This window comes from Rattus norvegicus, chromosome 7, assembly GCF_036323735.1.
Source record: "Rattus norvegicus strain BN/NHsdMcwi chromosome 7, GRCr8, whole genome shotgun sequence".
In the NCBI taxonomy this organism is placed as follows: domain Eukaryota; kingdom Metazoa; phylum Chordata; class Mammalia; order Rodentia; family Muridae; genus Rattus; species Rattus norvegicus.
The window spans coordinates 25,812,262-25,838,539 of NC_086025.1; the positions used below are offsets into that span (position 1 = coordinate 25,812,262).

Below are 26,278 nucleotides of genomic sequence, written 5' to 3' on the forward strand. Positions count from 1 at the left end.
AAATGAGCATGTTCTTTTTTAAAATTTATTTTTATGGGACTTTTCTATTTATTTACATTTCAAATGTTATCTCCTTTCTGGGTTTCCCATCCATAAAACTCCATCCCATCCTCCCTCCCACTTCTTCTATAAGGGTGTTCCTCCACCCATCCAAACACTCTTTCCTGCCTCGCTGCCCTGACATTTTCCTACATTGGGGGCTCCAGAATTATCAGGACCAAGATTTTCTCCTTCTATTGGTACCTAACAAGGCCATCCTCTGCTACATATGCAGCTGGAGCCATGGGTCTGTCCATGTGTACTTTTTGGATGGTGGTTTAGTCCCTGGGTGCTCTGGTTGGTTGGTATTGTTGTTCTCATAGGGTTGCAAACCCCTTCAGTTCCTTCAGTCCTTTCTCTAACTCCTCCGTTAGGGACCCTGTTCTCAGTTCAATGGTTGGCTGCTAGCATTCACCTCTGTATTTGTCATGCTCTGACAGAACCTCTCAGGAGACAGCTATATCAGGCTCCTGTCTGCATGCACTTCTTGGAATCAGCAATATTGTCTGGGTTTGGTGGCTGTATGTATATGGGCTGGATTCCTAGGTGGGGTAGTCTTGGATGGCCTTTCCTTCAGTCTCAGCTCCAAATTTTGTCTCCATATCTCCTCTTATGAATGTTTTTGTTCCCCCATATAAAAAGGACTGAAACATCCTCACTTTGGTTGTCCTTCTTGAGTTTCATGTGGTCTGTGGATTGTATCTTAGGGCTAATAACCACTTATCAGTGAGTGCATGCCATATGTGTTTTTTTGTGATTGGGTTATCCCACTCAGGATGACATTTTCTAGTTTCATCCATTTGACTATGAATTTCATGAAGTCATTGTTTTTGATAGCTGAGTAGTACTCCATTGTGTAAATGTACCACATGTTCTGTATCCACTCTTCTGTTGAAGGGCATCTGGGTTCTTTCCCAGCTTCTGGCTATTATAAATAAGGCTGCTATGAACACAGTGGAGCATGAGTCCTTGTTATATGTTGGAGCATGTAAGCATGTCCTTAAAGGTACTAAATTCTTCTAAAAAAATTCTCAATATCAACTTCTTAACTCATTCACTCACTCAGTCAGTATCCGTCTATTGACTTTTTGTTAGCCAATCAGACATATAAAAGCCCCAAATCTATCATCATCATTATTATTATAACATAAGAAAGCCCAGTACCTAATAAGAGTATAAGTTGGACATTCGTTCACCCAACTCATTTATTTCTGTATTATGTTCTAAGCTCTGATTTAGGTATTGGTAATATAGTATGAGCTTGCTCACATTTCAACAACACGTACACTAAACAATGGTGATCATATTAAAATAAAGGAGATAAATATAGAGGGTTATAGGTGGATATGAGTAGGTGACCAGAAAAGAGTTCTTTTATAATCTTTCCACCAGGGGACCTGATAGTCTTGAGAAACTAGGACATGCTTTCTAATGTAGTGATGGCCTTGAAAACTATCCTAATGGAAACTGTGGATCGCAAGGTTGATTCAGCATTAGGCACATATAAAGTAGGATAAAACCAACTCATCTATTTGCGTTTCTTGAGACAGTCAATGAGGTTTTTTTTTGTTAAATAAAAATATAGAAAAGCTTGTGATGCACGCGCCACTATGTTCATCGCAGCCTTATTTATAATAGCCAGAAGCTGGAAAGAACCCAGATGCCCTTCAACAGAGGAATGGATACAGAAAATGTGGTACATCTACACAATGGAATACTACTCAGCTATCAAAAACAATGACTTTATGAAATTCATAGGCAAATGGATGGAACAAGAAAATATCATCCTGAGTAAGGTAACCCAATCACAGAAAGACATACATGGTATGCATTCATTGATAAGTGGTTATTAGCCCAAATGCTTGAATTACCCTAGATGCCTAGAACACATGAAATTCAAGACGGATGACCAAAATGTGAATGCTTCACTCCTTCTTTAAAAGGGGAACAAGAATACCCTTGGCAGGGAATAGGGAGGCAAAGTTTAGAACAGAGGCAGAAGGAACACCCATTCAGAGCCTGCCCCACATGTGGCCCATACATATACAGCCACCCAATTAGACAAGATGGATGAAGCAAAGAAGTGCAGACCGACAGGAGCCGGATGTATATCTATCCTGAGAGACACAGCCAGAATACAGCAAATACAGAGGCGAATGCCAGCAGGAAACCACTGAACTGAGAATAGGTCCCCCGTTGAAGGAATCAGAGAAAGAACTGGAAGAGCTTGAAGGGGCTCGAGACCCCATATGTACAACAATGCCAAGCAACCAGAGCTTCCAGGGACTAAGCCACTACCTAAAGACTATACATGGACTGACCCTGGGCTCTGACCTCATAGGTACAATGAATAGCCTAGTAAGAGCACCAGTGGAAGGGGAAGCCCTTGGTCCTGCCAAGACTGAACCCCCAGTGAACATGATTGTTGGGGGGAGGGCGGTAATGGGGGAAGGATGGGGAGGGGAACACCCATATAGAAGAGGAGGGGAAGAGGTTAGGGGGGATGTTGGCCCGGAAACCCAGAAAAGGGAATAACAATCGAAATGTAAATAAGAAATACTCAAGTTAATAAAGAAAAAAATAAAAATAAAAAATAAAAAAATATTTTCCAGAGCAAAAAAAAAGAGTTCTTTTATAAGTGGGTCTTTAGGGCGGGAGATGGCTCAGCAGTTAAGAGCACTGACTGCTCTTCCACAGAACCCAGTTTCAATCCCCAGCACCCCTGTGGCAGCTCACACTTATCTGTAACTCCAGTTCCAGGGCTTCTGACACCCTCACACAGACATCCATGCAGGCAAAAGACCAATGAACATGAAATGAAAATATTTTTTAAAGTGGGTCTTTAAACCAAAGACAGTTATTTGTGAGGGGCAAGAAGCATGCTACACAAAGAAGAACTAAGACCTGGGAAGTATACAGCAAGTGCTAAAACGTGTGCCTGGAGTGTTGAAGAAGAAATGCAAGTCCAGGAATGTGGCCATGGCTGCACCCAGAGCTGACCCAGTCCCACAGCTCTCTGTACCCAAATCCGGTAGGGCAGAGAACTGGACTCTCAGAAGTGTGGACAATCTTGAGAGCTCAGGGGAAAACACTGCTTCTGCTCACATTCCTGGACCAAGAGGAACCTGCCTAGAGCCTTCTGGACATGGGAACCTAGGAGCAGTCTGGAAGAGGATCCTTCCAGTATCTGCCTGCACCCAGAGCTGAAAGCCAGTCTCCAGGAGTGTTGACACACCTGAAAGCAGAGGTAAGACCACCACTTCTGCTCTGAAGGACCCACCTGCGCCCTCAGGACATACGAACCCAGGAACAGTCTCGGACAGGACCCTTCCAGTTTTTGCCTGCCCACCCAGAGCTGACACTGTGACACAGCTCTCTGTATCCAGATTCCACTGGGAGAAAGCCGCTCTCCAGGAGTGATGACACACAGACTTACAGGAGGGCCAAGCCACTGTCACAGACAGCATGACCAGCTAACACCACAGACAACATGATAGCAAGAGGCAAGCATAGGAATGTAAGCAACAGAAACAAAAACTACTTGGCATTATCAGAGCCCAGTTCTCCCACCAAAGCAAACACTGGATATCCAAACACACTGGAAAAGTAAGATTTGGATTTAAAATTACAACTTATAATGATGATAGAGGACTTTAAGAAGGACATAAATAACTCCCTTAAAGAAATATAGGACAACACAGGGAAACAAGTAGAAGCCCTTAAAGAGGAAATGCAAAAATCCCTTAAAGAATTATAGGAAAACATGGTCAAACAGGTGAAGGAATTGAACAAAACAATCCAGGATCTAAAAATGGAAATAGAAACAATAAAGAAATCACAAAGGGAGACAACCCTGGAGATAGAAAACCTAGGAAACAGATCAGTAGTCATAGACAGAAGCATCACCAACAGAATACAAGAGATAGAAGAGAGAATCTCAGGGGCAGGAGATACCATAGAAAACATTGACACAACCATCAAAGAAAATGTAAAATGTAAAAAGATTCTGACCCAAAATATCCAGAAAATCTAGGACACAATGAGAAGATCAAACCTAAAGATAATAGGTATAGAAGAGAGAGAAGATTCCCAACTTAAAAGGCCAGTAAATATCTTAAACAAAATTATAGGAGAAAAATTTCCATAACCTAAAGAAGGAGATTGAACCAGAAAAGAAACTCCTCCCGTCACATAATAGTCAAAACACCAACTGCACAAAACAAAGAAAGAATATTAAAAGCAGTAAGGGAAAAATGTCAAGTAACACATAAAGGCAGACCTATCAGAATTACACCAGACTACTCACTAGAGACTATGAAAGCCAGAAGATCCTGGGCAGATGTCATACAGACCCTGAGAGAATACAAATGTGAGTCTAGGCTACTGTATCCAGCAAAACTCTCAATTACCATAGATGGAGAGACCAAGATATTCCACGACAAAATTAAATTTACAAAATATCTTTTTACAAATCCTACAAAGGATAATAGATGGAAAACTCCAACACAAGTAGGGAGACTACACCCAAGGGAAAGCAAACCCGAAAGAAGGGAGCCACACAAACCTAATTCCACCCCTAACAACAAAAAAAGCAGCAGGAAACAACAACACTATTCCTTAACATCTCTTAACATCAATGGACCCAATCCCCCAACAAAAAGACACAGACTAGCAGACTGGATACAGAAAGAGGACCCAGCATTTTGCTGCCTACAGGAAACACACCTCAGTGACAAAGACAGACACTACCTCTGTGTAAAAGGCTGGGAAAAATTTTTCCAAGCAAATGGTCCAAAGAAACAAGCTGGAGTAACCATTCTTATATTGAAAAAAAGTTGACTTTCAACCAAAAGTTATTAAAAAAAAAAGGTAAGGAAGGACACTTCATATTTATAAAAAAAAAAAAAAAAAGATTGAGCTCTCAATCCTGAATAGCTATGCTCCAAATGCGAGGGCACCTACATTCATAAAAGAAACCTTACTGAAGCTGAAAGCACACACTGCACCTCACACAATAATACTCTCAACTCCCCACTGTCATCAGTCATGGAAGTAGAAACTAAACAGAGACATATAGAGACTAACAGAAGTTGTGACCCACATAGATTTAACAGATGTCTATAGAATGCTTCATCCTAAAAAAAAGAATATACCTTCTTAGCGCCTCAGGGTACCTTCTCCAAAATTGTCCATATAATCAGTCACAAATCAGGCCTCAACAGATACAAGAAGATGGAAATGCTCCCATGCAGCCCATCAGATCACCACGGAATAAGGCTGGTCTTCAATAACAACAAAAACGACAGAGAGCCCACATACACATGTAACTTGAACAACACCCTACTCAATGATAACCTGGTCAAGAACGAAATAAAGAAAGAAATTAAAGACTTTTTAGAATTTAATGAAAATGAAGGCACAACATACCCAAACTTATGGGACACAATGAAAGCTGTGCCGAGAGGAAAACTCATAGCGCTGAGTGCCTCCAAAGAGAACCTGGAGAGAACATACATTAGCATCTTGACAGGACATCTAAAAGCTCTAGAACAAAAAGAAGTAAATAAACTCAAGAGGAGTAGATGACAAGAAATAATCAAACTCAGAGCTTAAATCAACCAAGTAGGAAAAAAAAAAAACTATACACAGAATCTACAAAATCAGGAGCTGCTTCTTTGAGAAAATCAACAAGATAGAAAAACCCTTAGCCAAATTAACCAGAGGGCACAGAGTATGTATTCAAATTAACAAAATCAGAAATGAAAAGGGAGACATAACAACAGAAACTGAGGAAATTCAAATAATCATCAGCTCCTACTACAAAAGTCTAAATTCAACGAAACTGGAAATGGATAATTTTCTAGACAGATACCAGGTACCAAAGTTAAATCAGGATCAGGTAAACCATCTAAACAGTCCCATTAACTCCTAAAGAAATAGAAGCAGTCATTAAAAGTCTCCCAACCAAAAAAAGAAAGAAAAAGAAAAAAGAAAATAAAACCCAGGACCAGATGGGTTTAGTGGAGAATTCTATCAGACCTTCATAGAAGACCTCATACTAATACTGTCCAAACTATTACACAAAATGGAAACAGAAGGAGCACTACTGAATTCCTTCTATGAAGCCACAATTACTCTTATACCTAAACCACACAAAGACCCAACAAAGAAAGAGAATTCAGACCAATTTTCCTTATGAATATGGATGCAAAAATACTGAATAAAATTCTCACAAACCAAATCCAAGAACACATCAAAACAATCATCCATCATGATCAAGTAGGTTTCATCCCAGGGATGCAGGGATGGATCAAAATACAGAAATCCATCAACATAATCCACTATATAAACAAACTCAAAGGAAAAAACCCATATGACCATTTCCTTAGATGTTGAGAAAGCATTTGACAAAATTCAACACCCCTTCATGTTAAAGGACTTGGAAAGATCAGGAATTCAAGGCCCATACATAAACACAGTAAAAGCAATATACAACAAACCAGTACATCAAACTAAATGGAGAGAAACTTGAAGCAATCCTACTAAAATCAGGGAGGAGACAAGGCTGCCCACTCTCTCCCTTCTTATTCAATTAAGTACTTGAAGTCCTAACCAGAGGCATCAGACAACAAAAGGATGTCAAAGGGATATAAATTGGAAAGGAAGAAGTCAAAATATCACTATTTGCAGATGACATGATAATATACTTAAGTGACCCAAAAAGTTCCACCAGAGAACTCCCAAACCTGATGAACAACTTCAGTAAAGTGACTGGCTATAAAATTAACTCAAACACATCAGTAGCCTTCCTCTACTCAAAGGATAAACATACTGAGAAAGAAATTAGGGATATTACATCCTTCACAATAGTCACGAATAACATAAAATACCTCAGTGTGACTCTAACCAAGCAAGTGAAAGATCTGTATGACAAGAACTTCAAGTCTCTGAAAAAAGAAATTGAAGAAGATCTCAGAAGATGGAATGATCTCCCATGCTCACGGATTGGCAGGATTAATATTGTAAAAATGGCCAGTTTGCCAAAAGCAATCTACAGATTCGATGCAATCCCTATCAAAATTCCAACTCAATTCTTCATAGAGTTAGAAAGAGTGATTTGCAAATTCATTTGGAATAACAAAAACACCAGGATAACAAAACTGTCCTCAAGAATGAAAGAACTTCTGGGGGAATCACCATCCCCAACCTCAAGCATTACAGTTTGATAAAAACTGCATGGTATTGGTACAGAGACAGGCAGGTAGATCAATGGAATAGAATTGAAGACCCAGAAATGAACCCACACACATATGGTCACTTGATGTTTGACAAAGGAGCAAAAACCATCCAGTGGAAAAAAAGAAGCATTTTCAACAAATAGTGCTGGTTCAACTGGAGGTCAGCATGTAAAAGAATGCAAATTGATCCATTCTTATTGCTCTGTACAAAGTTCAAGTTCAAGCAGATTAAGGACCTCCACATAAAACTAGATACACTCAAACTAATAAAAGAAAAAGTGGGGAAGAGCCTTGAACACAGGGGCAGTGGGGAAATTTTCCTGACCAGAACACCAATGGCTTATGCTCTAAGATCAAAAATTGACAAATGGGACCTCATAAAATTGCAAAGCTTCTGTAAGGCAATGGACACTGTCATTAGGACAAAACAGTAACCAACAGATTGGGAAAATCTCTTTACCAATTCTACATCTGATAGAGGGCTTATATTCAAAATATACAAAGAGCTCAAGAAGTTAGACTCCAGAGAGCGAAATAACCCTATTAAAAATGGGGTACAGAACTAAACAAAGAATTCTCAGCAGCAGAATATGGAATGACTGGGAATTACCTAAAGAAATGTTCAACATCCTTAGTCATCAGGGAAATGCAAGTCAAAACAACCCTGAGATTCCACCTCACACCTTAGTCAGAATGGCTAAGATCAAAAACTCATGTGACAGCAGATGCTGGAGAGGATGTGGAGAAAGAGGAACACTCGTCCATTGTTGGTGGGATTCCAAACTGGTACAACAATTCTGGAAATTAGTCTGTAGGTTCCTTAGAAAATTGGACATTGTACTCTATCTGAGGACCCAGCTATACCAACCACCCCTGAGCATATACCCAAAAGATGCTCCGACATATAAGGACACATGCTCCACTTATTTATAGCTGCCTTATTTATAATAGCCAGAAGCTGAGAAAAACTCACATTTTTCAACAACAGAGGAATAGATAGAGATCATGTGGTACATCTACACAATGGAATATTACTCAGCTATCAAAAACAATGACTTTATGAAATTCATAGGCAAATGAATGGAACTCGAAAATATCATCCTGAGTGAGGTAACCCAATCACAGAAAAACACACATGGTATGCATTCACTGATAAGTGGATATTACTCCAAAAGCTTGGATTACCAAGATACAATCCACAAACTACATGAAGCTCAGGAAGATGGACGACCAAATTGCAGATCCTTCCATCCTTATTAGAAAGGGGAACAAAAATATTCACAGGAGGAAATACAGAGACAATATTTGGAACAGAGACGGAAGGAATGGCCATTCAGAGCCTGCCTCACTTTGGGATCCAGCCCATATACATACAGTCCCCAACCCCAGTCACTACTGCTGATGCCAAGAAGTGGATGCAGACAGGAGCCTGATATAGCTGTCTCCTGAGAGGCTCAGCCAGACCATGACAGATACATAGACAAATGCTCACAGCCAACCATTGAACTGAGAATGGGTTCCCCGTTGGAGGAGTTAAAGAAAGAGCTGAAGGGACTTGCAACCCCATTAGAACAACAATATCAACCAACCAGAGCTCCCAGGGACTAAGCCACTACCCAAAGAGTACACATGGCTCCAGCTGCATATGTAGCAGAGGATGGCCTTGTTCAGCACCAATGGGAGGAGAAGCCCTTGGTCTTGCCTAGCCTGGATCCCCCAGTGTAGGGTAATGTCAGGGTGGGGAGGCTGGAAGGGGCGGAGTGTTGGGGAGGGGGAACACCCTCATAGACAAAGGGGGAGTTAGGGTGAGATAGGTGGTTTATGGCCGGGAAACTGGGAAAGGGGATAACACTTGAAATGTAAATGTAAAAATATCAAAAAAAAAAAAAAAAAAGGAATGTGGTCATGAATCATCCGGGAAAAGACTCAAGCAGGCAGCATTCCCATTGCTGAGGGAGTTTTGAATTTATCCCAAGGGTAAGTCTCTGGTGGTTTATCAACAGGAGTGAGAGAGACTCAGAGAATGAGGGAAGTCTTTTAGAGACTGGAGTCTAATATCAAAATAGGGCTGGAGAGATGTCTCAGCAGTTAAGAGCACTTGATGCCCAACAACCGTATGGTAGTTCACAACCATCTATACCTCCAGTTCTAAGGGATCTAATGCCATCTTCTGACCTCCCCCTTGGGTACCAGCATACATGTGGTGCATGTAAGAAAATGAAAGAAAGGCAAGAGAACGAGAAGGGAGGGGGAGAGGGAGAGAGGGGGGGGAATGAGAGAAGTGTAGCCATTAGACTGACTGATAGAACAGTGCATTGGAAGTGGCTAGAAGGGACTTCTGAGCAACTTGACACAGCTCAGATCAGTGGAAGAATGGACAGTTGAGAAACTGTATCAAGAAAGTCCATTACTGCTTTAGAGATGAAAACAAAGATTTTTATCTGGCATTACCCTTGGAAATGGATTCCTCATGGTAGCTTCAGATGGATTCTACTTCAAAATTTACCAAAACTATTTGACAGACTAATGGGAAGTTACATTGCTATCTTTTTTTTTACATTGCTATCTTTATAATATCATGGTTTAAGGACTAATTTACTAAGACATAAGTATGAAAATAATAATTTTGGCAGCATTAACACAGAACACAGAAATTAAAAACACTGTAAACCAAGCCAAATTCTGAAACTTGAAGATGACGTCTTCAATGCAAATTACTGACAAACCATTAGAACAAACATTATATAATTAATTTGTATAAATAAAATCAGGAAAGATAAACAATCCAAGGCACGAATCAACAAAGAGGAGGTGACCAAAGTTGAAACACAAGTGGCCAAAAAGAACAAAAACACACAAAGAAACAAAACCTAATTAGCAACTAGAAAAATTAAAACCTAGTATAACTAGGTAATGTTTTATTGATCGAGTTGTATAAAAAAATTGTAAGTTTGGTAACTATTCAAAGGCAAGGAAAGCACATGTAAATTAGATATTCTCACACGCCACTGGTGGGAGTACGTTGTCTAGTCTCTTGGGGCAGTGCCTTAGCAATATACATTAGAACATACAATCAGCCAATGGCTGGTTTGATCTACGCTCACTAGAGGGAAAGAACCCATACCCGACACTGTTTGGATAATCAAGAACCAGACTGGATAGCCCAGAAGCCTGTGGTAAAACCAAATACTAATGGTCTAAAAAGGGTATTGATAAAATGTCTCCTAGTGATATTGTGCACATTAGAACAAGATGCTATTCTAGTTTATAGGCGTTGTCCCTCAGGAAACCTTAATCCAGGATTCTCGCCGCAGTGCAGAAACTAAGATTTCTAATGAATGCTGAAAAGCGAGAGTTACCTAGACGTCTATGGAGGGTGATATGGATCAACACCCATGCCCTACCTTGTACGTGTTGCATTAAGAAATAGTTATAAGAAGTTTGAGGTAGTTTAAATGTCTTAGCATCAAATGAGGGAAGTGCAGAGGACGGAGTGAGGCATAATCGTGAGAGATCTTAGTCTTCATTACACTGTTGAAATGGTTGCTAAAATCTGAATTCACTGAGACCCGTCAGTTCCCTGAGAATGGAACACAGCACCATGTTTTCCGTTTCACCAACCCTAAGATTGAATACTGTAAGCAGGTATATGCATATGCTTGGGGAGACATTTTTTAGAGGGTAAGTGTGCCGCTTAATGGTAGTATATGCATAGTAAGTATTAAGACCCTGTGTTCAAACTAGTAGGAGCAGTCAGCCAATGTCTGATTGATCTAAGGCCCACTACAGGAGAAGGAACCCACATCAGATGCTGCCTGCATAACCAAGAACCAGACTAGATAGCCCAGAAACCTAGGGTAAAACCAAACACTACTGATCTAAAAAAGGTATCAATAAAATGACTCCTAGTGACATTCTGCTATATGCATTGATCAGTGTTTTATCCAGTCATCATCAAGATACTTCCTCTGGCAACAGATGGGAACAGATGGAGAGACCCACAGCCAGTCATCATGTGGAGATAGAGTCTAAATGGGATTTCTTCATCAGATCCCTCCCTTCAGATCTCAGGAAACCTCACGGAAGAGGTCACAGAAAGACTGTAAAATCCAGAGGAGATGGGCAACGCCAGGAGAACAATGCCCCCTGAATCAACGAAGCAAGGTGCATATGAACAAATCCAGGGCCTGCATGGGTCTGAACCAGGTCCTCCCCGTATATATTATAGCATTTAATTTAGCATTTTGTGGAAATCCTGACAGTGAGAACAAGTGGATCTCTGACTCCTGTGCCTGCTTTTGGGACTTTTCTCATCTATTGGGTCACCATTTCCAAATTCAATATGATAGTTTTGGCTTCATCTTATATTTTATTTTGTCATGTTTGGTTGTTAACACTTAGAAACCTGTTCTTTTCTAATGAGAGACAGAAAGGGAGTGGATACAGACAGGAGGGGGGGTGGGGAGGAGCTGAGAGGAGTAGAGGGAGGGGAAACTATAATCAGGATATGTATTATGAGAAAAGAATCCATTTTCGATAAAAGGAAAGAAAAGACCCTGTGTTCAACCTAGAGTACCACACACAAAATAAATTAAAAATTTAAACATGATAAAAGTAAAATTCCTTCTTAAGAATTGTGCAGCTTTTCGGTGCTAGAGTGAAAACTAAAAGTATCTTTGGGAAAACATAAAACATACATTTAAAAATAACTTGTGACGGAAGAAGTTTTAGGGTCAAAAAAATTGAGCAGGAAGTTCCCAGCTTCTGCCTTCCTCCACCCAGGCACAGGTAACCCTCTGCCATCTGTATCCTCTGCCAGAGTGCAGCGTACTTCATGAACTGATGACCCTACGTAGACATCAGAGTCTGCCTTAAGGTTAACTCTTAGTGTCATATGTCCTACAGGTTTGGACAAATGTGCAATGAACAACTGTATCCACCCTGTAGCATCATTTGCATTGCCTTTGTTGCCTAAATACATCTAAATATTTGTAAAATGCATCTAAATAAAACCTCAAAGGATACTTGGATCCTAGCATCCAATCATGGCCTCAGACGCAGAGCTGAGAGCCCTGTGGAATAAGAGGTTTCCAAATAAGCACTTTGGGATGATGTCACTGTGTCTAACCCTGGACTACAGTCAGCTTTGGCTTCTCCAGGTTTGCAATGGTGTGGACTGGCATCTATGCTGAGAACTCCCAGCGCTCAGGCAACCGGCAGTTGCTGGTTTCTAGTCCATCCGAGACGAGCTCAGCCCTAAATAGTGGGCATCCTCTGGTTGGTGACATTCCTCAACAGGGCTCTTTTCTCTATGGCCAAGTGAATTAATGACGTACCTTCCAGATGACGGTGTCAAATACATCTACAAGACTCCAGAATGCAGAACTATGCTGTTTCTTCTTCCTTTGAACTGATTGATTTCATTAATTAAAAGGAAAGCGACTGGGTGTGTGTGGGAGATGGCTCAGAGTGTTAAGGCCCACACGCCTGGAAACTGTATAAACTGGCGTGAGAGAGCCCAGTCCACAGAGTTGCCCTCTTACCGCCACACACAGGTTCCACGACTCACATGCCTCACTCTATAAAATGTACATAACAAACAATAATAACTTAAGCAATTTCAGTGTAGGAGATCCAAGTTACCCCAAGGCTCACTGAGGCCAAGAGAAGTTCATCTTAGCCCACTTAAAATGGGGAGGGGGATTTCAATATTGTATTAGGACTTCATCCTGAAAAATGAAAATTAATAAAATATTTCCTAAGCACACCTATTACTTGGGTTCATCAGGACCCCGTTAATAGCTCTTGGGTCTAATAAGCTTGTTATCTTTTATCCTGCAAGCTGTAATATATTACTGTTGTCTTGATACAAGTGTACAAAGTGGAGAGTTCTTTTAAACACACACACATGCACACACTCACTCACACACACACATACACACACTCACACACTTTTGTGGACAAAGCTAGAAAGGGGTAAATAAGGGAAGAAATAACTCAAAGTGGAAAGCCAAGGGGGGTTGGCTTGGGGAGAGAGAGGGGGAAGGAGAAGGGAGGAGGAGAAACAGAAGAAGCAGCAGAAGGAGGAGAAGGAAGAGGAGGGGAGGGAAGAGGAGGAGAAGGAGGAGGAGGAAGGAGAGGAGGAAGAGGAGGAAGAGGAGGAAGAGGAGGAGAAGGAGGAGGAGGAGGAAGAGGAGGAAGAGGAGAAGGAGGAGGAAGAGGAGGAGAAGGAGGAGGAAGAGGAGGAGGAGGAAGAAGAGGAGGAAGGAGAGGAGGAAGAGGAGGAAGAGGAGGAGGAAGGAGAGGAGGAAGAGGAGGAAGGGGAGGAGGAAGAGGAGGAAGAGGAGGAGGAGGAAGAAGAGGAGGAAGGAGAGGAGGAAGAGGAGGAGGAAGAGGAGGAAGGAGAGGAGGAAGAGGAGGAAGGGGGAGGAGGAAGGGGAGGAGGAGGAAGAAGAGGAGGAAGGGGAGGAGGAAGAGGAGGAAGAGGAGGAGGAAGGAGAGGAGGAAGAGGAGGAAGGGGAGGAGGAAGAGGAGGAAGAGGAGGAAGGAGAGGAGGAAGAGGAGGAAGGGGAGGAGGAAGAGGAGGAAGGGGAGGAGGAAGGAGAGGAGGAAGAGGAGGAAGGGGAGGAGGAAGAGGAGGAAGGGGAGGAGGAAGGAGGAGGAAGAGGAGGAGGAGGAGGAAGAAGAGGAGGAGGAGGAAGAAGAGGAGGAAGGAGAGGAGGAAGAGGAGGAAGAGGAGGAGGAGGAGGAGGAAGAGGAGGAGGAGGAAGAAGAGGAGGAAGGAGAGGAGGAAGAGGAGGAAGAGGAGGAGAAGGAGGAGGAAGAGGAGGAGAAGGAGGAAGAGGAGGAGGAGGAAGAAGAGGAGGAGGAGGAAGAAGAGGAGGAAGGAGAGGAGGAAGAGGAGGAAGAGGAGGAGGAAGAGGAGGAAGGAGAGGAGGAAGAGGAGGAAGGAGAGGAGGAAGAGGAGGAGAAGGAGGAGGAAGAGGAGGAGGAAGGAGAGGAGGAAGAGGAGGAAGGAGAGGAGGAAGGAGAGGAGGAAGAAGAGGAGAAGGAGGAGGAAGAGGAGGAGGAGGAGGAAGAGGAGGAAGGAGAGGAGGAAGAGGAGGAAGAAGAGGAGAAGGAGGAGGAAGAGGAGGAGGAGGAGGAAGAGGAGGAGGAAATGAGAATGTACTTTGTGGTTTTGTATAACGAACCTTCACTGTGTTGCCTTTTAGTTCCATCTCTGCTGGCACAAATGCGCGGAGTAAGAAATAACCAGGAGGCAGCTGGCGGCATAGCTTAGTGATAGATCTTGTACTTAGTGTGCACACGGCCCTAGGTTCAAATCCTGCCCCTACCACGTCCATAAAAATAGACTGGTGATTGGATTTCTTTTTCCTCACATTCCACGTCGCATGGACTTCGGGAATACGAGACTAGAAGCAAAGTGGGGAAAGCTTGACCCTTCAAGCAAAGAACCTATTCTCTTTCTTTCCGCCCCCAGAGCCTCTGAAACTCTGTCACATCTAGACAAGCGTTGCAGCATCATCCATCAACCACGGCCTCTGTGGACCACAGAGTTCGGATCCCTTCCAGAATGTCCCTAAATCACAGGACACACTGTGATCATTCCAGGCTTTAATTAAGATGCTGATAACTGAAGTGTCCAATCAGCTCCGGCAGCCTGGCGGGTTACAGAGCCCAGAGCTGTGCTCTCCACTTCCCCCGCTGATAGGGCAGTCATTAGAAAAATTCCCTGTGCGTGAGGTTTTAGGAATCTTCAAAATATTTGTGGTTTTTCATCAACCAACCCTGTCAAACCGAAATGGCTGCCAGCTGTCAATTCCAGGTTTTTCCCAGACCTCAACAAGATCAGGGAGCAAGAACAGAGCCACACTCCAACCAAGTCCTGCTCCTTCTTAGCTCTCTGTCCATGGGGAGGGAACTCATCCTCTTTGAGCCTTGTTTTTCTTGTCTGTAAAATGGGTACTCACAAGACTTCCACACCACAGAATGCTCTTGTGAGAAGGGAATAGGTGGCTTATGTAAAACCTGGGACATTTAGTAGACATGGAACTAAAGTTAGTTTCGCCTCTTTCTCTCTGTTTCTCTGTCTCTCTGCCTCTGTCTCTCTCTGCCTCTCTTTCTCTGTCTCTGTCTTTCTCTGTCTCTGTCTCTCTATCTCTGTCTTTCTCTGTCTCTGTCTCTCTATCTCTCTCTGTCTCTGTCTCTCTGTCTCTGTCTCTCTATCTCTCTTTCTCTGTCTCTGTCTCCCTATCTCTCTCTGTCTCTGTCTCTCTATCTCTGTCTCTCTCTGTCTCTCTCTGTCTCTCACTCTCTCTCTCTCTCACACACACACACACATACACACACACACACACACACACACACACACACACCCCTTCTCTTTTCCTTACAGGGTCCTTGGGCCTTATAACTGCTACATATCCTGTACAGTTTGCCCTAATCTTGGAGTCAAGCCAAGGATGGTACCATGTTCTTTCTCCCTCTGCAAGAGAACTGTGTGTGTGAAACACTGCTTGAGATATTGCAAAAGGGTGTCTGGAGACAAAGCTCCGTCCTGTCTAGAACTTCATCCATGAATTGGGAGTTACATCAGTACTGTTGCAACATGGTCAGCAAAACAGAAGTGTCCAGGGTGCAAATGGCACAGGTCCACCATTTGGGGGGGGGCGAGGAAGGGACTCAGAGGTGAACATTATCTATCGTTTTAGAAAACCAAAGCCATGAGCACAAGACAGCTTCCCGACTATCTTTTAAGGGAAAAGAGCACACACACACACACACACACACACACACACACACACACACACACACACGTGCACATGCCACTTTATGAAGGTGTGGTTGACATAAAAAAGGTATTCAGTCATCATCATAATCTACACCATAAACCGATTCATCTTCCCTTCCTCATTTTCTTATCAACTTGAGGTTAATGATTCCCAGCCCAGTCTGTCTTCAGCATGGCTACAGTGTCTCTAAGAGGACATCAATGACAACATTGGATCTCCAGAGCACAGGTGGGACTTGCTCACACTAAGAATCTGAAGCAAGTCATCAGTTATCCCCGAGGCCCTCCTTTCTAAATAAAAGCCCCATTAGGAGGAATTACCCAAGTTCCTCACCTGCCTGTGTCACTGTAGCAGTGAGCAGACAAGCAGGCCTTACCTATGGCTTTCCCACAGGGGTGCTTTAATAATGAAGTTCTTCCTCAGGATTTTTCTCTTTTTAATATTTCTCTGATTAGAAGGCAGGAGGCAATGGGCAAGAGTATGGCTGAAGCTTAAAGAGAAGGCACTTTGAAGCTACTCAGCTAAGGAAAATCTTAATGCCTCTCAAGCATGGGCTCCGTAGTCGTTTCTTCAATCCATGGTCACCTGACAAAGGGACCCGGAAATTTGGCAACATGCCAAAAGGCAGCTCACAGCATACATCAGATTTTCTGTAGAATCAGTGTTGAGCCCTCCCTTTTTTTAACCCACTATTTGCAGCGCTGCCCTCTGGGGGACCAGAATTTGGCAGGGATGCTTATCAAGTATTGTTCAATAAGAAAGCAGCTTGGCCTCTCATCTTTAGAGTCGCCTTCTCTACTGGTGCCTCAGCACTTTTTTTTTACATCAATCTGCTAAGTCTGAAGTTCGTTCATTGACTAAAATCGCAGGTGTCTAAGAGCAGCGCGCGAGCAATGTTCTTTCTCTGCTACCTTGAGAGACACATTCCCACTGCCAGATGACTGAGTACTTACTTGGATTGTTTTGGGTCAGAGACGTCCAAGGCCCTGAGAGGATTCGGAGCCCAGGTCTCCTTTCCAAAGCCCAGCACTTTCGCTGTAGACGCTCAGAACTCAGTTCTGCTCTGGGGTGAGATGAGGAGACAGAGGGCTGAGGAGGAGGAGGAGGAGGAGGAGGAGGAGGAGGAGGAGGAGGAGGAGGAGGAGGAGGAGGAGGAGGAGGAGGAGGAGGGACTGGAGTAGAAGCCTGGGTGACCACAGGCGGCCTTCCGGCATAAACTACAACATCTCTCTCTTGGCTCTCTGCCTCATGGACACAGATTAGTCATTAACAGTCCTTCCCTGATAAATGATGTAAACACAGAAAGGAATCTCAGAGAGCCTTGGAATTGCCAGCATAATCCAGAGACAGGGAAAGTGACAGGCGCCTGTGTCCCACGGCTCACCTTGCATATCAGGTCTGCTGGCTGTTTTGTAGGATCTTGGGAGCCCAGATTTCTGCCTCACTCGGCAGTTTCTTTTCAGAGTTCCGTTTCTTTCCAGAAATGAAAACTAGAAGGATGAACCACCTTGAGCCTTCACTCTCCCAGAATTCTTCCATCAAGGCTGTAAAGATGCCTAAGGATTCCATCTTGGAATGCTTCCTTATTCTGAGTCGCCCTGATCCTCTGCTAAGTCGGGCCTACCACAGCTTCCTGTCTGAAAAACAATGGTAGTCTTTTGCTTCCTTCTTGCCTCATTTTTCAGTCTTCTCATCGTGTTGAGCACGAGCATTGAGCATGTGGCTTCCCTGAGATTGGGTTTCTTCATGTAGAACTGATACACTTAGAGGAGCTGAGGGGATGTGTTGACAATTACACGAGTGGTTAAAAGGCTTGTTATGTGCCTAGTATATAGCAACTGTTTAATAACTTTGTGCCATTTTTCTCTTCTTTATTACTTACAGAAAGCATTCTACCTGTCGTGTGCCCCGAAACATAGTAGGTGTCCTAATATGAACTCCCAGTAGATTCTATCACCTGAAAAGTAAACACAGCGTGTCAGACATTTGTAAACACCTTGATCCCCAGTCACCTATTCCTAACCCAGTTTTCTAGAATTTTCTCACATGCTGCATCGCAGAGATCCCAACTTCTGCCCACCTAGAGCAAGCTTCTGTCTCCACGTGTTAAACCAAGATTTTCCCAGTCGATGCTTGAATTAATTACCCTCTTTGCATAGCCACATATCATCCAGACACACTCTCTACCTGTCCCCACTCTGTCCACCCGAATCCCCTGAGTCTTGGTCTGCACTTCTTACTGCCCTGAATGCTTTCAGCCTTACGCTTTGCAGTTTCTGCTCTATGAAAGCAAATTTTCAAGAAGGAAGACATGGGAACAGGCGTGCTGATAGTGATCCCTCGTCTACCATGAGGCCTCTCCACGGAGCACTGCATCAGCACTTGTAATGCAGTCAGCCAAGGAGGTGAAACTAGCGACTTTTCAAAGTGGCGCAACCCCACATGTGCATCTGCATGTGTTTGTGAGCGTGTGCAAGTGCGCCTCGGTGTGACTACGTATCTCTGTATATGTACCCTTGTGTGTCTCTGTGTGTGCACTTGTGTCTCTGTGTGTACTTGTGTTTCTCTGTACTTTTCAACCACTTGTACAACTGTCTGTCAACCCATCCCCTCAGCACCTCTAGATGTGTGCCTGTGTGTCTCTCTGTGCATACGTGTGTGTCTCTGTGTGTATGTGTGTGCCTGTGTGTGTGTGTTTCTCTGTGTGTGTCCTGGTATAAAGTCTGTTTAATGGGAGGTCTACATTCAATTCTATTAGAAATGTTACTTCATGCTTCTGTTTTGCACAGGTAGGTCTTATCCCATCATCACCACCACCACCACCACCCTCTTTGGTGCCTTCTTGGTGTCCTACAGTTTACTCCTTTGACTGCCAATTCTCCTTTGTTTGGAGAAACACTGTGTCAACACTTCCCGCACTCTTCAGCTCTGATCTGCACCAGCAACTCAAGCCCAGTTCTTCTTGGTGGAGAAATGTCTGCAATGCGGTTTTGTTCTCTAGCATTAGTGAAGGTGATTTGCACCAACCATTTGGGTTTAATTCCCAGCTCTGCCATTCATGAGCTAGGTGACCTTAAGGCTTGGGCTTTTGCTTTAAAGCTCCTGGCTTTGGTCTCGGTTCCTCATTTGTAAGATGAAGATATAATTCTATGTATTCCATGGAGGGATTTTTAAATAGTGTATGCAGAGTGTGGGTATCACCGGTAGTGTCTGTTCTAAGAAGGTTCTATGCAAGGAGTAGCTTGCTAGAATTTTCTCTGGAAGTCTTTTTCCAAAAGGACCACACACTCCCCTAGGGATACAAGGGTTTCCTCCTCCTTTGGATTATTGTTTCTGTACAAAGTACCACTGGCTACTACATACCTGCTCTCTCAAAAATTTCAACAACTATGTGTTTCAACTTCATACCATTAAATGAATCTAAGAAAAATCTTTGTCTTGGGGTTTTATTGCTGGGAAGAGACACCATGACCAAGGCAACTCTTATAAAACAAAACATTGAATTGGGGCTGGCTTACAGTTATAGAGGTTCAGTCTATGATCATCACAGCAGGAAGCATGGCAGCATGCAGACAGACGTGGTGCTGGAGAAAGAGCTGGAAGTTTTACATCTTGATTGGAAAACAGCCAGGAGACTGTCTTCTGCAGGCAGCCAGAATTCCACATTGATGGAGCTTAACTAGGAGACCTCAAAGCCCACCCGGACACTGACATACTTCCCCCAACAAAGCCACACCTACTGGAACAAGGCCATATCTTTTAATAGTGCCATTTTCTCTGGGCCAAGCATTCAAACACATGAGTCTATGGGGGGTGGGGGGGGATAAACCTATTCAAACCACCACAATCTTCAAAAATGTTACCTTCAAAATATATCCCAAATCTAACACCTTTTACCGCCTCTGCTGTGATCCCTCTGGTCTGTGCCTGGTTGCTCTCACCTGGGTTCACACCGTAGGCGGCTCCCAGTTGGTCTCTCCATTTCTGCATTCTCTGACATTCATTCCAGCATTGTGGCGAAAGTAATTCCATTAAAGACAAAAGCTCTACCCCCTTCTCAAGCCCCAACCCTCGCTCTTCATGGCTCAGGCAATGTCAGTAAAGAGGTGGAAAAATATGGACAATGGGGAGAAATGCTTATGAGATGCTGTTTTCTAAACATTGTGCAGCTACAGGACCACGCACACCTTGAACTCCATTAAGTCAGTCAAAACTCAAGCATAGGTGAGGGAGTGTTCTCTAGGCCCTGCCCATTACCGAGGCATTTTTGGTGGTTGATAACTACTGGGGGAGGAAGAATCGTTCTTTTCTGAGAGTCTAAACACCCATGCCCCAGTGGTTGGACATACCCCTTACCTCACGGGGCAGCAATAACTGAACATAACAGTAGGACACAGGGGGCATTGGAAGGGAAATGAGAGTGGATTTGATTGTACTTCAATGTGTGCAAGTATGAACTTCTCAAAAATAAAGAAAAACATTTAAAAACATCCTGCCATGACTCCGCTCAAAACCCCCATGGGTTCTCAACTCCAGACCAAAGATCTAATCAAACTTCTTACGGTGAGCTATAAAGACCTACAATACCCGAAACTCCATGACTTCTCCCTACTCTCTTCTATCACTTGCTCTGGTCATATAGCTTCTGTCCCACTCATTGAACCTATAAGCATCTTCCCAGATCCTGATGTGGTTGACGGCCCTCAGGGCCAAGCAGACATCATCTTGAGAAGTTCAGTTGTGGCCCTTGCAAAATGATTACCCTAGATGGCCTTGTTGACTCTTTACATCCCCTTTGTAAAGAGGTGGATCACATGACTCTCGACCCAGCCACTCCCTATCTATGCTGCCCTGATTGTACCCAGCCTGGGATAAAGAAGGGTTATAGGAGCATACAGACCATCCAACCCTAGGGGAGGGGCCTCCACCTATCCAGCTACAGGAAGGCCATGGTCCCTGCTGAGTAAAGACTGTCCAGACTGTCTGGTTCAGTCTTCGTGAAGGAGGCACCCTTATCCCTGTAGGTAATCCTCTCACCTATGGTCTGTAAGAAACCAGTAAACTTATTGATTCCCTATAAGGAACTTTGATAGAATTGTGCCTCAGCCTATTGTAGGTATGATTTATGCCTTCCTCTAGGTGAGGGAGGGGAATTAACAAAGGGGCCTTTATGACACCTGTTCCACAGCCTGGAAGGACCTCTGGTCAGATACCTGCCATTGTCACCGACTCAGTTTTTCACTTACTTATCTGAGTGGCCTCTCTGGACATACTAATTATGAAAGCGTGGTTCTTCCTGCTCCAGCCCCATCCATTCCCCATCTTTTTTAGAAGATTTATTTATCTTATATATGTGAGTACACTGTCACTGTCTTCAGACACCCCAGAAGAGGGCATCAGGTCCCATTACAGATAGTTGTGAGCCACCATGTGGTTGCTGGGATTTGAACTCAGGACCTCTGGAAGAGCAGTCAGTGCTCTTAACTACTGAGCCATCTCTCCAGCCCTCCAATCTCCACCTTACTTTGCTTTATTTTCCTCAGAGCATGTGATGTGTACTTACTTGCCTAATGTCTGTCTCACCACATGGGACATGGACAGACATCTCTATCTTGTTTACTGGTGTGTCACTGACTGCTAACTGTCTGAGACAACAGGCCGCTGTAAGCAGGAGGTGCCACAACCTAACCCTGGACGCTTTTCATCCATCCATGCACAGAGGTGCTCAGCAAGATAACGATAAGGGAAATCACCTAACGGACTGATGACATCTGTTCATGTTTTGTGATTTCATGGAAAATTCCATGTTATCATAAAAATGCCGTGCTACAAGCCTTTACTCCCAGTGCTTGGGAGATAAAGATGGGTGGATTTATGTGAGCTCAGTGTCAGCATGGCCTACAGAGTGAGTTCCAGGTCAGCCAAAGCTATACCATGAGGTCTTATCTCAAAATGCTCTGTATTAACCATGACAAACAGAAAATGCGCTCTTTATAAGAGTAATTCCAGCTCTCACAAGGAGAAAAAGGGGGAAAGGAACAGGCATTTCTTAAGCCCTTAACATTTTTCCACAAAGGCACTACCAACTCAACAGGGAACAGAACGGTTTGTTCTCCACCTTCCCACCATTTACCTAGTGAGGGAGAGTGGTTTAGAACTTCCCTCACAGCAGTATGTTATGAAGAAAGAGGATGATTTGGTGCCATGCTGGTATTCATCAAGATGTTGCTCTTGCAATTTGCATATGAAGTGAACCTGAAAAAAAGATTATATGTTGAAGACTTGGTTTGAACCGTGGAGCTTTGCGGAAGTAATTGGATCGTGAAAGAACTAACTTTATCCATAACTTAATCCCATGGTGCGGTCCTGTAAAAAGGAATTATATATTCTAGCTAGCCTAGTATAAAAGACAGAAAATCCGGTATTTATTTAGAAGCCGCAAACCTAGATTGGGCAGGTTTTGAGCTATTCTGACATCCCAGCCATATGACCCTTATTACTTGCTGTTGTGTCTTCCCGGGTTATTTCTGCTCCATCAGTCTGTTCTGAAGACTCCTTGCTCCTAGCCACACGTTTGTGGTCCATCTCCTCTCCTGGCAGCCTCCTCCTCTCTAGGTGAACTCTCTCCTTTCCTGGTCTCTCCTGAAACCCATCACTGGATCCTCAAGTTCTGCTTTTCTCTTTCTACTGCCCAGTCATGGGTGTTAGCCTTTTGTTAACCAAGTGACTTTCAATTGGGGAGCAAGGCTTATGTAACACAAGCTGGCATAAGTGGGAATTCACTTCTGCTTCTTGGAGCATCCAGATTTTAGGATACAATGTTTAGCTTTTGGATACACAGCAGCACCAGGCCAACCCCCAACGAAGTTCATAGCTGAGTGGGTTCTTAGGAGACTGCAAGGAGGAGGAGTATGTTTTCCATAGTCTACCATTTCTATACCTCCACCTGGATTCTCCCCACTCCTGCCTTCTCCCCGGCCTCCATGAAGGGAGCATCTCTGTTTCCTCACATCTCCTCTTTCTTGTTCAGACTCTTCTCAGGCCCATAGCGATGGAGCCAGCCCACCATGGGCTGAAACCTCTGACAGAAATCATGAGCCAAATCGAAGTTCCATGCTTTGATTTTTCTCAGGTGTTTTTTTTTCCACCAGGATGCAAACATGACCAAAGTACCAATCATGTCAGAGGAGTTCCGAATGACTGTCTACAAGGAAAAGGAATTTTAGCTAAAATGTGAAGGGAATTAAGTGAGAGACATTGAAGAGGAAGAGGAGGAGGAGGAGAAAGTAATGTATTTGGGGGTAAAGGAGAAAAGCACCAACCAATACTGTGGGGTAAGGAGCAGTTTCGAGAATCCCACAAAATGGAGAGAAAACTAATGCCAGAGTTTTTAAAACGAGGAGAAAAAGAAAATAGTCAGGGTAGAATGGGAGGTAAGGATAGGGTATGTGGTGAATGATCAACAGCCAGCTCTCAGAGTGCTACACACACACACACACACACACACACACACACACCATAACCACACACATACACACCACACACACACACACACCACACACACACATACACACACACATACACACACACCATAACCACACACACACACACACACACCACACACACACCACACACACACATACACACACACACACACCACACACCACACACACACACACACACCACACACACACACACACACACACACACTATAACCACACGCACAGGAATGTACACACATGTGCATGCATGCACACATATGTGCATACACACACATACAAGTACACACACACACACGAGCATACACATATGTGCACACACACATGCACATGCACCACAAAGACACACACATTTTATATTTTATTGATACCACACATATATATTTGTGCATATTATTTATGTAATATACATTTATTTTATAGAATTATATTATATATTATATAATATATAATATACCATGTCATATTTTATGTTGTATATTATATATTGTGTATTGCATGTTGTATATTGCATATTATAGATTATATGTTTCATGGTATGTGGTAATTATTATACGTTATATATAATTTAGTGTGTTATATATAATTACATTATATATAATATATATAATCACATTATATATAATATATACCTATAAATTTCAATATATTGTATATCACATATTATATATTTATATGATATGATATGTGCTATATGTATTATGTATTATATATAATTATATTATTTATATAACATACTATAATTAAATATATTATAGTACAATATTTATAATATAATATAATATATAAATGTAGAAATATAATGGTTATCAATTAATGGATGATGATAATGGATGTTGTTTCCATCACAGACGTGCACTGATAAGAACTGGATCTCAGTAGAACATTATTATCAGGCAGTTTGGAGATCTGGGAAAGTACTGGTTGGTCAGAAGTTCAGCATATCAGGTCTGAGAGAAGAGATAAAAACCGGGGGGGGGGGCAGACAAGGGACACTCACCCCACCTACCTTCCCCACTGGAGCAATGGAACTGGTGGGCTCCATAAAAGCAGCCACTAAAAGTCTTTATATCATGGCTGGGGAGGTGGCTGTGGGGAGAGGTAGTGTTTCACCTGCGATCACAAAGACTTGAGTTCAATTCCCAGAGCCTACTTTTTAAAAGCCAGGAATGATATCACACATTAGCAAACCCAGCTCTGGGAAAGAAGAGACAGGCAGGTTACTGAGGGGCATTGGCTACCAGCCCAGCTTGCTTTATGGTTCTTGCAAAGGACCTAGTTTGAGTCCCAGCACCTGCATGATGGCTTGCCACCATCTGTAAGTCCAATCCCTCTTCTGACTGTAAGTCCTGTTCCGCCCAGGCATGCACTTGGTGCACATACATACATGCAGGCAAACACTCAAACACATAAGATAATAAAATATTATTAAATGGGGGATGCCACCAGACGAATGTCACCTGAGGCTCTCTTCTAGCCCAATGTGCATACACCCACATGCATATACATGCAAGCATAACCCCTCAACACACACACGAAATCCATACAACACAAGTCATGGCTCTGCAAGAGTTCCACGCTTCAAGATGTGGCAAAGAACCTGTACACCCCTTCTCCATATAAGTTATGTTGTTCATTTTATGCTTGTGGACATGGCTTTGCTATGTCAATCACCTACATGTGATGCTCAAAGTCTTCATTTGGAAACTCAATAATTTCTAATAAGAGGCTCTCTATTTTTGATTTGTATGGAGTCTAATAAGCTATATGGCCACAACTCATCCATTAATTCAAACAACACAGCTTTTCCTTTTGCTTGGTACTTTTGAGAACTAAAGAGGAAACTCTCGACCTGGTGAGTATTATGACACAATATTCATAGAATCAGCTCTGCCTGAGAAGCACAAGACCACACACAAAGGGGGCGCTAGCTGCCTAGGACTTTTGTTCTTCTCGTGGCTGTTGATTCAGGTAGAATCAATGGTCTAAACTACGCTTAACTCATTTTTTTTTTTAAAAGGCAGGATGACCCACTTTATGGTATGTGTTGCTATACAGGTTAATTAGATGTGAAATATTCAAAGCAAGTAATTCAATAAAAGACATAATAGAAAGATGAAGGTCCTTGTGGTGCTTGAGCGCTATTTTGTGTCCAATCCGAATTTTAAAAAAAACACAAAAGTTGCTGAAAGATTATTAATAGGGCAGTACAAATGAATGTGCTGGGGGATATGACCTACTTTACATTTAGAAAGGGCTCTATCTCATTGGGAAATAGAGCTGTCAGCTTCCTTCCTTTAAGATAAATAAAGATACGCCTCAGGAAGGCAAGGGTTTGGACCTCCCAGGTGGACTGCTGTGTTCACACCGGTCCTTTTGTGTCTTGGGGACGGGAATAAGTCTGACTACAGAGAATCAGACACAAGGAAAGTCACAGTGTACATCTCCTTAGAAACGGCTCTGAATGTAAGAACTCACCAGCCTACATGCTGAAAGCGAGCATCCGGTAGACACCCTACTACTCAAGGCTTTGAACAGTGCTTGTGGAATTCCCTCCTTAGACACAACCCACACGGGTACTTCTCTCCTCCGTGTTCCCCAAATATGCCACCATGCTCGGTGCTCAGAATTCTATCGCAACAATTTGTTTCCTCATCTGTCTCCTGCACTAACTCCTTGAAGCTGAGTACTTTGTTTCATTGTGGCT

The 26,278-nt window shown here is 43.0% G+C and overlaps 1 protein-coding gene across 2 annotated transcripts in view; it reads right to left on the reverse strand.

The window, feature by feature from the left end:
- Nr1h4 (nuclear receptor subfamily 1, group H, member 4) overlaps positions 1-17,179 on the reverse strand; it is a 95,970-nt gene extending 78,791 nt beyond the window's left edge. Inside the window, 1 exon segment of one of the 2 annotated variants that reach the window (NM_021745.1) lies at positions 17,026-17,128. The gene's annotated coding sequence lies outside the window, so the exon portion shown is untranslated. 2 annotated transcript variants of the gene reach the window in all.
- Between the last annotated feature and the right edge of the window lie 9,099 nt (positions 17,180-26,278).